The sequence below is a fragment of the Vulpes lagopus genome, chromosome 9 (assembly GCF_018345385.1).
Source record: "Vulpes lagopus strain Blue_001 chromosome 9, ASM1834538v1, whole genome shotgun sequence".
Classification (NCBI taxonomy): Eukaryota; Metazoa; Chordata; class Mammalia; order Carnivora; family Canidae; genus Vulpes; species Vulpes lagopus.
In genome coordinates this window covers 67,703,633-67,719,276 of record NC_054832.1, presented here as the reverse complement: position 1 = coordinate 67,719,276, position 15,644 = coordinate 67,703,633, and the positions used below count along the sequence as shown (strand labels likewise).

General features: G+C 36.5%; 1 protein-coding gene across 4 annotated transcripts in view; it reads left to right on the top strand.

Annotated features, from left to right (window-relative positions):
- The window catches only part of NKAIN3 (sodium/potassium transporting ATPase interacting 3), a 605,524-nt gene that overhangs the window by 105,201 nt on the left and 484,679 nt on the right, over positions 1–15,644 (top strand). The window lies entirely within an intron of this gene.

Below are 15,644 nucleotides of genomic sequence, written 5' to 3'. Positions count from 1 at the left end.
GCAGCCACAGCCAGCATGGCACAGCTGCCTGAACTCTTTGTAATGTTCTCTGAAAAGAATATATTAATGATGTCAAAAGTTGGGTGAAGCCATCAGTCACAGCAAGAGCTGCCCTTGAGAGGTGAAGATTTGCTTTCTTAGAATCCAATGAGAGTCATGGTAGATGTCAGAAAAATGGAGCAAGGCATACTTTAACTTAACTGCCAATATTCCAGTAATAGCCATTTGGAGGAGAAACTGAGAATGTACTTAGAGAAAGCACATCTGAGGAGAGGAACTCAGAGTGGAAAATACATGCATAGAGTGTTATTTCTGACAGGCATATATCATATTTCCTTTATTATCATTATTATTACAGAGGACAAATAACATTGGTTGTTATTATTAATCCTTTAGAAAATCACTTTGCAGCCTGCATAAGGGTACATAGTCCATTGTCCAGCTGATTGATTGCATTCGAATCCTAGTTTTGTGGCATAACACCTGGACTGTTCTGGGCAACAGACTTAACTTCACTTTGCCTCCCTTCTTCATCTGCAAAATGGGGATAATAGTAGTGCCTATTGTATAGGATTGTTGTAAGGATTAATGAAGCTAATATTTGTTAAGTTGCATTGAACACTGCTTGACATGAGACCAAACTTATTTGAATAGTTATTATTTTTATATAAATTATCCTACTTAGGTGAAAAATTACTTTCCTAATGCAACATGATTCTCTCATTTACATATGTAAAACTGCAATCATAAAACCTCCTTACTTTTTCTTCTGGACTGGGGTCCTCCCAGCTCCATTTTCCAGGCAGGCCTGAGGACCACTCAGAGATAGACTGCAACAGTAATGGGTGGTCTTAAGCCCTACCCCTGGATTCTAGCACCTCCAAGAGCATCCTCTCACTTTTCTCCTTGACCAAAACCTCCTCCCCAAGGCTCAGAGGTTAAAAGTCACTCTAACTCTCTGTTCCCTCCCACACCATGTTATCTTTTTTGCCCAACGACTACTTTGGCAGTCTTTTGAAGCCAATGAATTGCTTCTCAGAATAGTATTTTTAAATGTACAAAATAAAACACAATGGATGACAAAGGAAATCAAAGATATTGAAATACTGCTGTCAAAGTGTTTTTAAAATGTGGCAGGAATAGATGTGCTTCTTTATTACTGCATTAAACAACAAGCTTTATCAGAGAACTTCCATAATCCCAAAGTGGTGAGCAGCATGACCAATGTTTGAAATATCTGCAATAAGTAAAATGTGTAATAAAATTCAAGTACTGTTATTTTTATCGGTAACAGAGTCACAGATACTGCTAATACTGCTATAGTTTGTTGCCTACATTCAGCAACTGAAGATAATGATAAATTTCAATTAGATGGTAGTGAAAATAAAAATATATTATTTTTGCATTTAAGTTGGCTCCCAGAATTCTCTCCAAGTCCTTTAGTGGACACCAAGTTAAGGATCCTTGTTCTGATCCCAAATTGAACCAGTACTCATTCTCTTCTGGTCTTGGAGAAGGAAGGAAAGAGAGCATTCTAAGTCAGAATCCTTTATCAAGACTGCTGTTGTACCTATATCAACACAGGGTCCTTGAGCCTCATCATCCCAGTAACCAACTCCTGCTGTCACCCCAGGCTATTTTCTAGACCTTGGCTTCCTACTTGCCATTAGTTAGTTTCTTTCTTTCTTTCTTTTGATATAATTGACATATAATTTTGTGTAAGTTTAAGGTGTACAATGTGTGTCTTGCAGTATCATTACCACCATAGCATCACCTAACACCAACATTAGGTCACATAACTTCCATTTCTTTTTTGTGGAGATAACATTTAAGATCTAGTCTTTTAGGAACTTTCAAGTCTATAATGCAGTATAGTTAACTATAATCACATTACTGTGCATTAGACCCCCAAGACTTACTCATCTTCCTACAAATAGTACCTTTGACCAACATCCCCCCAGATCCCCCATCCCCCACCCAGCCCCTGTAACCACCACTCTACTCTCCATTTTGAGATTTCAGTGATTTGTTGTTTGGGGTTTTTTTTTTTTTTTGATCCTACATATAGATGATATCATATATTTGTTTCTTTGTCTGATTTATCTTATTTAGCATAATGCCCTCGAGATCCGTCCATGATGTTGCAAATAACAGGACTTTTTTTTTTCTCATATTGAATAATATCTGTGTGTGTGTCTGTATTTGTGTGACATTATCTTTATTTATTCATCTGTTGATGGACATTTAGATTATTTCTGTATCTTGGCTATATGAATAATATAGCAACAAACATGGGAGCAGATATCTTTTCAATATCCTATTTTCATTTCCTTAGAAGCTGGATAATTGGATAATATGGTGGTTTTAATTTATAAATTTTTAGAGGCATCACCATACCATTTTTTATAGTGGCTGCACCAATTTACATTCCCACCAACAATGCTTTTTCACCACATCCTCACCAGTACATATCTTTTATGTTCTTGAGCATAGTCATTCTAACAGATGTGAAGTGCTATCTCATAATGGTTTGGGTTTGAATTTCCCCAGTGATTGTGGTTTTGGCTTGCATTTCCCTGGTGGTTAGTGAAATTGAACATCTTTTCATGTACCTGTTGTCATTTGGATGTCTTCTTTGGAAAAAAATGTTTATTCAGTTTCTTAGCCCATTTTTAATCGGATTACTTTTTTTCTTATTGAGTTGTGTGAGTTCTTTATATATTTTGGATATTTGCCTTCTATCAGATATATGGTTTGCAAATATATCATTTCAAAATATTTTCTTTCATCCTGTGGTTTGGTTTTTCATTTCGTTGATTGTTTCTTTTGCTGTGAAAAAGCTTTTTAGTTTGTTGTAATCCCGCTTGTTGATTTGTGCTTTAGTTGCTTGTGCTTTTGGTGTCATCTCTAAGAAAACATTGTCAAGACCAATGTCAAGGGGCTCTTTTCCCTCTTATGTGTATTTCTAGGAGTTTTATAGTTTCAGGTGTCACGTTTAAGTTTTTAATCTATTTTGTGTTAATTTTTTAAACTGTTGTAAGATAAGGGTCTAAATTCATTCCATGATATCACAACCTGAACTGAAGCCAAGAGTAGGACGCTCAACCTACTAAGCCACCCAGGCGTCACTCTCCTGTTTCTGTTGGTATTTAAATAACATATTTAGGTGCTCCAAAACTGGGCGTGTATATATTTACAATTGTTATATCTTCTTGATGACTTGACCCTGTTATCATTATAGAATGACCTTCGTTTTGTGTTACCATAGATCTTCGTTTTGTGTTACCGTGTTTGGCTTAGTTTATTTTGTCTGATACAGGCATAGCTACTTCTACTTTCTTTTGATTTCCACTTGCATGGAATATCTTTTTCCATTCTGTCAATTTGAGCCTAGATGTGTCCTTAAAGCTAAAGTTAGTCTCTTAGGCAACATGCAGTTGAGTCTTATTTTTTTATTTTTTTGTTGTTGCTGTTTGCTTGTCAGCCACTCTGTTACTTTTGATTGGGTAATTCATTCCATTTACACTTAGAGTAATTATTGATATGTAAGGACTTAATAATGCCATTTTCTTAATGCTTTCTGATTGTTTCATAGTTTTGTTGTTACTTTTTCCCTCTCTTACTGTATACCTTTGTGGATTGGTGATTTTCTGTGGTCCCCCCTTTTAAAATCTTTTCACAAAACTTCTATTATTATTCTGTTACCACATTGAATATTCCCTTGTTTAGCAAAAGTTTAGAAGTCATATTCAGTGTGCTGTTTATAGGAACTAGGCTTTTGAAATGAATACAAAATTTCTGTGGTATAGAAACCACATTTTGATTTTTCATTTTGGTCAATATATGAGCACCCAAGTGTTGCTTATTATTTTTAAAATTAATGCTACTAATATTAGGGACTCTATCAACAAGTTTAAGATAAGAAAGAAAGAAACTTGAAAAGGACTTTCATTTTGACATGAACATATGGATTGATTGTTGAGATTCAGAAATAGATTTGACAGCCAAGCTGGTGGGTAGAGGGTGTTGTAATGGCTTCTGGGGTATCATAATCCTTGAGCTGGATAATGATGGACTTCTCTGAAAACCAAATAAATAAAGCAGCTTTTGAGGTGAGTTTGAGATAAGAAACAGTAAATATCAGTAAATAGTACAGTAAACAGTAAATAGTACAATCTCTGTGACTCCCATTTAGAACAGTTGATGTGAATGATAAATATACTGTGCATAAATAAGCACATTATGTACTTACACTCATCACATATATGTATTGTACATAAATACACAAACATGCACCATGTTCCTGTATATTTTCAATTACTGGTGTCACAATAGTCATGTTTGTGGCATTTCAAAGTTCTATACACTAGGAGGAAGAACCAATTAAATGACATTTTAAAATGAGAACATTAGATTGCCTTCTGCTTTGTGTTTTGTTTTTGTTTTTGTTTTTGTTTTCACCTACAATGTTTAATATTTATACATAGGCTTTTGGTAGAGAATGGTGTATTGTGTTTTCTCTACTCTATATTTTGCTTTTCGTTATGAACTGGCAATGGGAAGGGGTGAACTGCATAATCTAATAGGTACTTTATAGTTTCTAATTGCTATATTTTTTTATCCTGCAACTCTGTTGCCTGTGTTGGTGAAAGTTAGTTTTACAGCATGTTAAATAGGCAGTGAGTCATTGTTAAAACTAAGAAATTTGGAATTGTGTCGTATACCCTATTAGGCAATAAAATAGGAAATTTCAGTGTTTTTTTAAAATTACTTACTTAGTAATGAGTTTTATTTTCTTGCATGAGAATGATCTCAGAGATAATCACATGTACATTTCAAAGGATTTAAAATTATCTGCATACAGTATAAGTGAGTGAATCATGTGTGAAGGGGATGATTAGTCCTCCAGTTTTGCTTCAAAAGGTAAAGAAGTGTCAAGACTTGGCTATTGCTGTGTCTACCAGAGGTTTCTGCTTTGATGTTATAGGAGCTGGGCTCCACACACCACCAGAAAGATAGTTCTGAGTCATGTTATGCTAAATTAGCAGTTGACTCAGGAATCACCAAGGCCACTGCAGACCATAAGACTCAGCCTGAGCTCTCCATAATTCAGAGATACCACAAGGTACAATAGTTCAATGACCATCATGCAATGATTCAGATTGTGATTTGAAATGGGCACAGTAACCTCTCAGGAGTTTTATTCTATGAGCAAATGAATGCTAAAACATCCCAGTTTATCGTTCATTTATTATGATTAAACTAAAAATTCTGGTAATGAATGGTAGTATACAATAGAGGAACTGGGGACATTTAGAGAAGTGATGGTGGCATACATTCTTTAAGAACCAGGGCAAAAATCTGCTTTGGATAAATATTGTTACAAGTGATGCTTTCTGTTACACATTATAAATTGGTTCTGGAGGATAGAGTAGTAATTGAAGGTTTTAATGTGAAGACATCTACTATAAGTTCAGTTCACTAAAAACAGAGTGCTTGGATTGTCTATGTCCTCTATAACTCAAAATGACATTTCTATGAAGGAAAGTAGGAGCTTTTGTTGAATTAATTTTATCCAAAGAGGAAAATATATTGGTGCTTTAGATCTGTGGGAACCTCAGGAGCACATGATGCTATTAAGTTAGCAGTCACAGTGGAGAGAAAAGAAAATGTTGGGCATCTCCAGATGTGAATCTTTCCTTTTCTAAAGAAAATATCTGAAAAGTTCAGAAGACAGATTCATTTCCATGTTTAAAGATTCTAAAAAGAGAGATTATCTAAGAATGGATAGTAGACTTTCAAAAGGCAAATCTGGATTATGCAATTACAAATGATCCTAATGCGGATGAAAAAGTAAACCTGTGGCAATATAAGTAGATACATAATAAATCAACTGTTGAAAGGAGATGCACATAAAAAGAGCAAAGAAAAGGTGCATAACTAAGTAAGGATTTTGAAAAAAAGAATAAACTTTTAAAAATAATGTCAGTCTATTGCCTAAAATGGGATGATGTTTTGAAAAATGTTAAAAATTTTTAAGAAATACTTTTGCAAAGATAATTGGATCAAGGATAACGAGAAGGATATGATAGGCTCATTTCTGGGATAGATAAGCATAAGTTACAAAATGACAATGAGAAAGCAAGAACTACCTATTCTTTTTGCTTCCATTTTGTCTAAGTAAGAGAATGAACTTTAAATCAGAAGGAAGAAATTCTCCCATCATTCATATAGGAGATCAGACAGTGAGAAAGTAGCTAGTTGTTTAAATAAGTCAAACTTCAAATAGAAGAATTGTTAGGTCTTAAAAAGAATTTGAAGATATGATCTTCGATTCACTGTCAGTATACATATATTTTTTTCCACAATGGTTTTGTCTGTGACCATATCAGATTGTCAGAGATAAGCAGCCTTGATCCTTATTTCTAAAATTGAGGAGAAGATAAACTCAAGCAACTATAAATTATTATGCAATTAATCTCTATCTAGCAAGGGCTAATAAATGGGGGCATAAGGTGAGTATTTTGAAAGAATGTAGTAATCACTAGGACACCTCATGGGTTCACTAAAAAACAAGTCATCTGACTTAAATGTTGTTTTCTCTTTTGTAGGATTATGAGCCCCAGAAAGCCTGCTTATGAGATTTGTAGTTGACACAGTCTTTTAGGCATTGTAAATAAATTTAGTGACATTACTAAAATTGAAGATATTTCTATTGGCTTATGTGATAGAAAGAAACAGACAAGATAATTTATATCATCTGTCTATCTGGCATCAGAGGGGGCAATGTATATTTAACAACATTAATGTACAAAGAGCCAGTGGTTTCAGTTTCTCATGGTTGCTCACAGTTTTTATGGGAGCCACTTATATATCTGACTCCTAGAAATAGCCAACACAATCTTAGCTTGCTCTACAGGCATGCAGTGCTGAGATTAACAGAACTCTTCACTGAGCAGTCCTCACCTGGAGCATCCAGCTTGCTTTTGAGCTGCGACCTTTAAGACAGACCCTAATAAAGGTGAATTTCCTCATCTGAGGAGACTGAAAACCATGTCATATGAGAAGCTGGTGAAGCAATTGGAGGATATTAGTCTGGAAGTGATTAATAAGCATGATGATTGTACTTTAATACAAGAAAAATAATTTGATCTACTCATTGCTCACCCAGGAAGGAGAACTGACCAACAGATATGAGCCAAAGCTTATCTGTTCCATTCAACAGAGACAAGAAGTGTCCCTGTTATACTAGATTTCAGAGAAGTTCCATCTATTTTCAGATTTTCAATTTTAGTTTAGCAGAAGTGGCTACATAATCCTTGAACTTGAATGGGTCATTATTCAAACACACCTGACCTAGAGTATCTAATTCTAGTAAAAATCATTTGATAAGTAACTCCATATGGACAAAGAGTGAGTCTAAGTGTTTCCTGAGCCTTAAGCTATTTCTCAGTATTTCTCATTTTTATTTCTCAAAATAAATCATTGTATTCCTTCTGTCATACTTAATTGTGCAACTGAAACTGTTTGTACCAGGTGGTAGGTAGTCTCCCCAGAGACCTGGAGGGCCATGTGTCTTCATATGGAAGTATAGCAATGGGAGTTTTAGAAAGATTAATTTCTCTATGTGAGAGAGAGACACACACACACAAACACACAGAAGGAAAGAGGGTAAGAGTGGGGGGAGGGGCATAGAGGAAGAGAGAATCCTCACACAGATTCCCCACTGAGAGCAGAGCCTCAATCCCAGGACCCCGAGATCATGACCTGAGCCAAAACACTTAACCGACTCAGCCACCCAGTAGTGGGATTTTTAAAAATACTTTATCCCAGTAGGGAGTGTTGGAGCAAGCTTCTCTGCTTCAGAGAGGCAGGGAGATGAGATAGCTGAAATTGGAGCAGGGGCTGGATCCAGGAAAGTTAAAAACTAGGTTTGGGACAGATAAAGATTAGAACTGCACTCAACTGTTAGAGAAGACGAACTGCAATTTGTTCAACTGGTAGGTGTCTGGATACATTTGTTGGATAAAGGTGGTTCTAAACATAAAATCTAGGTAAAGTAGAGGAAAATAGAAAGCTTTAAGAAAGGAGGAGCAGAGGTTGAAACTTGGTATCTGCACAAACACTGAAACAAAATATGTGATTGGCATAGCTCTTGGTCCCACCAGGATCAAACACAAAAATACAGTTGGGATCGATCTAGGAAGCAGAAACAGGTCAGGGTTAGTTACCAGGCTATTGAAGTCTCTGAAGTTCACTGGAGCCTAAAAAGAATGTGGTCTCTCAGGCCACTTCTATCCAGAAGATAACTAACTATTCAACCTGCCCCAATATCAAAGACCTAACCTAGGTGTATTAGGACCCCTTCCCAGTGAATCCCTGTCTCACGCCTATGTCCCATTTCTTCCAGGGTCTAAAGACAGACATGGTCCCAACCTCCTTACAACTTTGAGAGTTGAAGTTGTGTTCTGGCGAGGGCTTCACTTTTCTTGACAAATTAATATTTACATTTAATTTAGTGTGGTCCAGAATACGTTGGGACTATTTCTGGAGTTTGGAGCTCTTGTGGCGATGTAAAATGGCATAGCTACTATGGAAAAAAAAAATATGACAGTTCCTCAAAAAAAAAAAAAAAAAACCACAACCCATAAACTTAGAATTGGCATATAGCAGTTTCACTTCTGGGAATATAGCAAAAGAATGGAGAGTGAGATTTTGAGGTTCATATGTTCATAGCAGCATTCTTCACAATAGCCAAAAGGTAGGAAGAACCCAAATGTCCATAAACAGATGAATGGATAAACGAAATGTGGCATATCTGTACAATGGAATACTGTGAAATAGTCCGTTAAAGAATGAAGTCCTGACACGTGCTATAAAAAGGATGAGCCTTGAAAACACCATGTTAAATGAAGTAAGCCAGACACAAAAGGACGAATAGTATATGACTTGACTTTATGAGGTACCTAGAGTAGTCAAATTGATAGAGAAGAAAGGAGAATGGGTAACCGCAGGCTGGGAGGAGAGAAGACAATGCGAAGTTAATCATTTAATGGGTCCAGAGTTTCAGTTTGGTAAGATGAAAAAGTTCTGGAGATGGACAGTGATATTTGCGCAGCAGTGGGAAATACTTAATGCCATTAATCTGTATGCTTAAAAATGGTCCAATGGTAAATTTGATGTATTTTATTTTAAAAAATATTTTATATTTTTAGTGTTTCGAGCAGTTTTAGTTTTACAACAAAATTGAGAGGAAGGTGTAGAGATTTTCCATAAACCTCTCCCTCCACGCAGTATTATATTATCATGGTACATTTTTTGCTTAAGATAAATCTGCATTGACACATCGTAATCACCCAAGGTCAGTAGTTTACCTTAGGGTTCACTCTTGGCGTAGTACATTCTATAGGTTTGGACAAGTGTACAATGACATATATTCATTACTATAGTGACATATAGAGTATTTATACCTCCAAAATCCTCTGTGCTCTGCCTATTTATTTCTTCCTCCCTACCACAGCAACCACTGAAAATTTGTTGTCTCCATAGTTTTGCCTTTACTTAGACATATATTTGGAATCCTACAGTATGTAGCCTTATCAGTTTGCATTCTTTCACTTAGTCATATGCACTTAAGGTTCCTTCATGTCTTTTCATGGCTTGATAGCTCATTTCTTTTTAACAATGAATATGGAATATGTCATGTATATTTTAATCATCATAAAAATATCAAAATATGTTGCCTTAGAGAATAATGAGATTTTTATCACTGACGGTGATCAAGCAAAGGCAGGATACATAGAGATAGAGACAGATTTAGATAAAGAGATAAAGACTTTTTTTCCTTTTTGAGAAATGTCTTACAGTTAGAGACTGGAGGTATAGTCTTGGCTCAGTCACTTACTAGCTGTGTGACTTTGAACAAGTTATGATTTCTCCCTCCTCAGGCATCTGATTTATAAAATATATAGTTCCTAAATTGAAGAGATGCTAGATCAGCCAAGTAATATGATAAATATGAAATTGCACAGAACAATCCATTTTGTGGTTTACCAAATGCCCATTAAAATGTTAATTTCTGTTGGACTAATGTACTGAAAAGTTCCTTACAAGTCTTCAGGATTTATGATTCTAAGAGGAAGTAGCTTTAACAAGAAGTGACATTTTGGGGGCACGTGGGCGGCTCAGTGGTTGAGTGTCTGTCTTTGGCTCAGATCGTGATCCTGGGGTCCTGGGATCGAGTCCTACATCAGGCTCCCCGCAGGAAGCCTGCTTCTCCGTCTGCCTATGTCTCTGCCTCTCTCTGTGTGGCTCTCATGAATAAGTAAATAAAATCTTTTTTTAAAAAAGTGACATTTTTATTTTGAGGTGCTTTGTGGATATCCTGGACAACCATGGAAGAAACAAGGTTGCAGAAGGCATGTGCCAAAATGGAGACAGATTTTCCTCCAGGGCTGGATCAGTAAAAGTTATGGATGAAAAACAAGGATGAAGCTGGTGGGTTGCTCAAAGACCAGGGAGATGTACTGAGACCAAAGAGTCAGCTAAGAATTGTAGAGGGGACATAGAAGAGAGAATTATGCTACTGAAACAAATCAGACTTCTTATTAGAACAGGAGTGTTTAGTGAAGGTCAGGTAGGGGTGAGGTGGAGTGCTGAGATGCTTCTTTTGTGAGCCTCCTTGCTGCTGAGCTTTGGCATGTGTTTCTCATCTCCTTGCCTACGCAGTGAGCACCCACTCCTCTAAGTGGTCTGATCAAAATCTCTAAAGCCATTCCAAAAACCCCTGATAGAAATGGCAGTTCCCTTCTGCATCCTACACCCATTTCTCTCATAACACATATAGCATTTTATTCACTTATGCTGATTCGAACCTATTTATTAAACTTTAAGTGCTGGGATCCTTGGGTGGCGCAGCGGTTTGGCGCCTGCCTTTGGCCCAGGGCGCGATCCTGGAGACCCGGGATCGAATCCCACATCAGGCTCCCGGTGCATGGAGCCTGCTTCTTCCTCCGCCTGTGTCTCTGCCTCTCTCTTTCTCTCTGTGACTATCATAAATAAATAAAAAAAATTAAAAAAAAATAAACTTTAAGTGCTTTGTAGAGAGAGACAGCATCTTCTCTGTCTCCCAGAAGTCATGGAGTAAATGAATTAAATAACAAAGATGTACAGACAAGGAGGCTAAGAAATGGATGATGAGCCAGTCAGACACTCTGGAAGATTCTTTGAGGGAAAAGAATTAAGCTGCACAAAATCTTCTTAAATGGCCTTACCCCTCACAGCTTTAAAGATAACTGACATTTGATCCAGATCTTTAAGAATCAAAGAGAAAGCAGTTGCTTTTCTCTCTTGACATGACTTTATCTCACATAGTCTGAACATAATCCAAACTCTCAACCACCACAAGGACATTGTATTTCCAATATTCCATTCTACTTCCTGGTGAGCATGCATTCTCCCTCCTGCACTGTGGATTCCTCAGGACCACCAAGACACCATTACCCTTTATGGCACGACACTGCTTTTATACCTAGCCAGTGGCTCCCCTAGTATAGGCACTACATTAATGGTTGTGGAGTGAATGCATTAATGATAAAGATCTCAAGGATTTAACCCCTCACAGGTACCCACTGCATCATAATTATTCAAGCTTCAGGGACCCAGATTTCCCATTTTCTGTCCAAACACATAGACTGATGGCTTGGAAGTCTGTACCAGTTGGAAGAACAAGAGCCCATCTGCTTTCTTATTACTTGATCAGCAATTAAAGCAAATCAACAGCCCAACCCTTGAATATCGTGTAATTTGTGACTTTAAGATGAAAACCTCAAAGCCTCAGGTTACAGCCCAGGATCAGGTAGGCCTGTGGCATCAGGATAAAAGATCCATGACAAGGGTTAATTGTGCCTTTGTATAGATCCTTAGGTGAACCTTTGTCTGTTTTACACAAGGAAAAAAAAAAATAGACAACCATGAGACAGGGTTAGTTTAAGTGTAGTTTAAGAGTTTCTATGTGCATTCTTAGTAAGAAGTGTTAGCCCAGGGATTTTAATGCAATTAGAACTTAAATTCCAGTTTCTTGCAAGAAATGATTCTTCATTAGTACTGTGATCTGAAATGGTTTCAGAAATCCCCTGACTACCAAAATATATATTTGACGCATAGCCTGGATTCCCCACAGTTAGCATACTTGTATTTATTCATTCAGTATTCATGTATTCATTCATTCAGTGATTATTCAAAAAAAATTTTTAAAGTATGAATCATATATTGTCTGTTTTATAAGGAAATTAAGGCTATAAGATATATTACTAGATAACAGACTCCTCTATTTTATTGGACACTTTATGAAGGCAGTAATTATGTTTTATTAATTTTTATATCATAATATCTTTTATAGTTCCTGGCACATAGTAGGAATTCAATAAATATGTTTTAATGACTGAATAGATTTCCTACTTTTATAGAGAAATTATGTCAAACATGAGTGAATACTTTTTCTTACCAAATATGTAAAGTGACAGCTTCTCGTGGCTAATATCCCTGGAATTGAAATAGCCACGAAGACAAAATTTGAATATAAAATAGATCAAATGATTTAAGATTTCAAAGGTATGATGTTAATAGATATTTTCAGGTTCTGGGAGAACCTTCAAAACTAAAGCCATAATTGATTGGCTTCTTAAAGAAGTGAGTGTGCATGAGGGATTTGAGAGGAGTTTGATTACAGCTCAGTCAGAGATGTTTAAGAGCTGAGGTTTTAACTGAGTGGAGCAAATTTTGTTTTGAAAAGTAAATGGAAAGAAGCATTCAAGTCACTGTTTTGTTTTTTAGGAAAGAGGAAACAGGTATAACTCAAAGCATTAGACATACGGAATTCTTTTGGAAAAGCAGTTTTAAGAATTATTAAACAATAAAAACATAAGAACCATTTTTGCCAAGGATATTTATATTCCTAATATAAATTATGTGTACTCATTGAGCTGCAAAGAAAACTTAAAGATCATCTAGCCCAGGCTGGTTTCTTTTGAGACAAGTAAAGGAGGGCATGTAGAGAATTTCATGAAATGTGAAGGATCCGAGATTTCAGAGTATTTGCAAATTAGCAAGTTAGCTTGTCGCAGTTTCATGGATGCTGGTAGAAGACCCAAGACTTCTGGTTAGAGGTGAAAGACAGTTTATGTCACACAGGGATGACAGCAGCCAATCTGTCATTACTTGTGCCCCCAGTCCCTTAGCCCCAGGACTCACAGGGGAGCAGAGAGAAGGCCACAAAAGCACATGTAGTGGGTTGCATTGGAGAAGAGCCCTGAGCTTCAGGGCTCTCAGGAGGGTAGAAGGCATGTCTTCCCTTCCCTTTGCATGAGGATTTATCTTTATTATACCAGGGAGTAAATATACCTGCCCTTTTCTCTGAAAGGAGACACTGTCTTTATCTTCCAAGGCAGTTTGCTCTCCAAACATCTTTGAAAACACAGTCCAGAGTGAAGGGCAGTCAGTGTCTCACTGCTAAGCTGTGCACAAATGTGAGAGATGCATGGAGAATTGTCTCCCAGCAGAGGTGAGTCACTTACAGAAGACCACATGGCTGTCTTCAAGCCTGGGCCTCTTTTCACACCACCTTACTATCTCTCCATTAACACCCAAGTCACAACAGCATTTTTGGAGCATATAGCTTTTCATTTTCTGGAAGCCTTATTCCTCTCAATTTCAGAAGCAAGCTTTGAAATCTTCATGACAAGGTTTAGAGAGTCAGTACTGAATATGTCATTCCTGATTTCACATTGCTTTACTGCCTCCCGTGCTTTAAGGTCAATATTGGCTTCCCAATTTCAGTTTTGATAGGATTTGATCAGGTGTCTCTCGAGTCCACTACCACAGTGGTGGTAGTAAAGAATGGGACAGCACTCAAATGTCAAATAAGCCTGAATAGAAGACAACACAGCATAAGAAGATGATTCTCCCCATTTTGTGAGTAAGAAGAACTAATATTTTTTGGCCAGTCTAAGCATATAACTCTTAGAGATGTAGATGGGAATCTATGGCTTATTTATAATACACGAATTAAAAGTTTAATTGCTTGTATATACCTTAGTCACATATGAAATTATATGGTATATTAGTTGAATGCTTTTTCTCACATATCCTGAAACAATGTCATTCAAATTCTTTGCAAGCATCTTCAAAATTTAGAGCCACTTTGGGATTACCTAATGTAATCTTTTAGGACTCTTGTTTTCTACATTCATTCAAGTCTTTAAAATTCAACAGTTTTGTTTCTTTTATGATGTTGTCATTATAAAATTTATCTTAAACCATAAATATATTAGGTAAGGTTTCTTTCCATCTATGTTATAGGTATGTCATGATCCTCTAGGAGCAATCTACTCCTTTTCAAAGCAATATTTTAAAACTTTTGAGTACAGTGACTTCCAACATTGGCAGGTATGTGGACATAACCCTGGGAATTAATCCCACATCCAGGTTGTATTTCTTGCCCCCCACTTCAATCAGTTCATTCAGCTGAGCTCCAGAAATATCTCAAATAGAACTGAGAACTGGTTGAGAACATTTCAGGCTAATGCAGTTTCCTCAAAAGACAGTTAGTTATCAAGTGCCCTGAACCATGAGAGATTTTCTAAGAACTTGAATACAGGAAAAACTCCACTTTACTGAGAGTTAATTTGAAGGATGGAGGGGAATCCTCACCTTATTATACATGTGGTGTTAGCTTATTTTAGTTGAGTAATTTACAATTCTGAACCTATTTTTCTTATCATTAAAATAAGAAAAATCATATGTACCACTTTTGTCTTAGCATTGTTGTGAGTGGTTGGGTAAAATAATGGGAAAGAACTTTGCAAACTATAGTTTCCATGTGTTTGTGTATTGACTTATGATGTAATTTCTGTTATTCTCATCTTGATTGTTGGCATGGACTTTCACCTAGTCACTTAACTTCAAATTTGGGAGTCACTTTTGATCCACCCCCTTATCAAACTAATTGCCAACTCCTGCTAAAATTTTTCTCTTGGATATATGCTAGTATTTCTACATCTCTTTTTATAACTACTACTGGCTTTGTTCTGACCTTGTTCATTTTGTCTTGACAGCCTCCATGATCACCTTGCATTCTTTTTCTCACAGAGTCACCTGTCTTAAATGCATATAAACCCATAACAGTCCTAAGATTAAGATCTCTAAATGTCTCTCATTTGCCTAAATGTACCTAAAGTGCATTTTTTGATACCAAGTTCTATAAAACATTTCTTTTTTTTCTATAAAACATTTCATAGTAAAAAAGGAAATAATTCTGTAGAGTATATTCAAAACTCTTATTGTTGACAAATGCTCATTTGCATATTAAAGGCTCTTCAAAGTCCTGGAATAAAGATATTTCTTTTCCCAATTAATGTTATATTCCTTAATTATTCGATAATCAAATACTTATGTTTGGCAAAACATTTGTTATTGCTCTAAGAAAGCACATAGAACAGTGCAAGCCTATAAATAGAGCCAAAACTCCTAAACATGGTCCAGGGCCTGCTCTGCTCTCTCCATCCTCCCCTCTCAACCCATCTGTCCTGTTCTCCTTGACCCCAAAACTCTGGTCTCAGTGAGCAGAGTTTACAAAAACAGAGGGA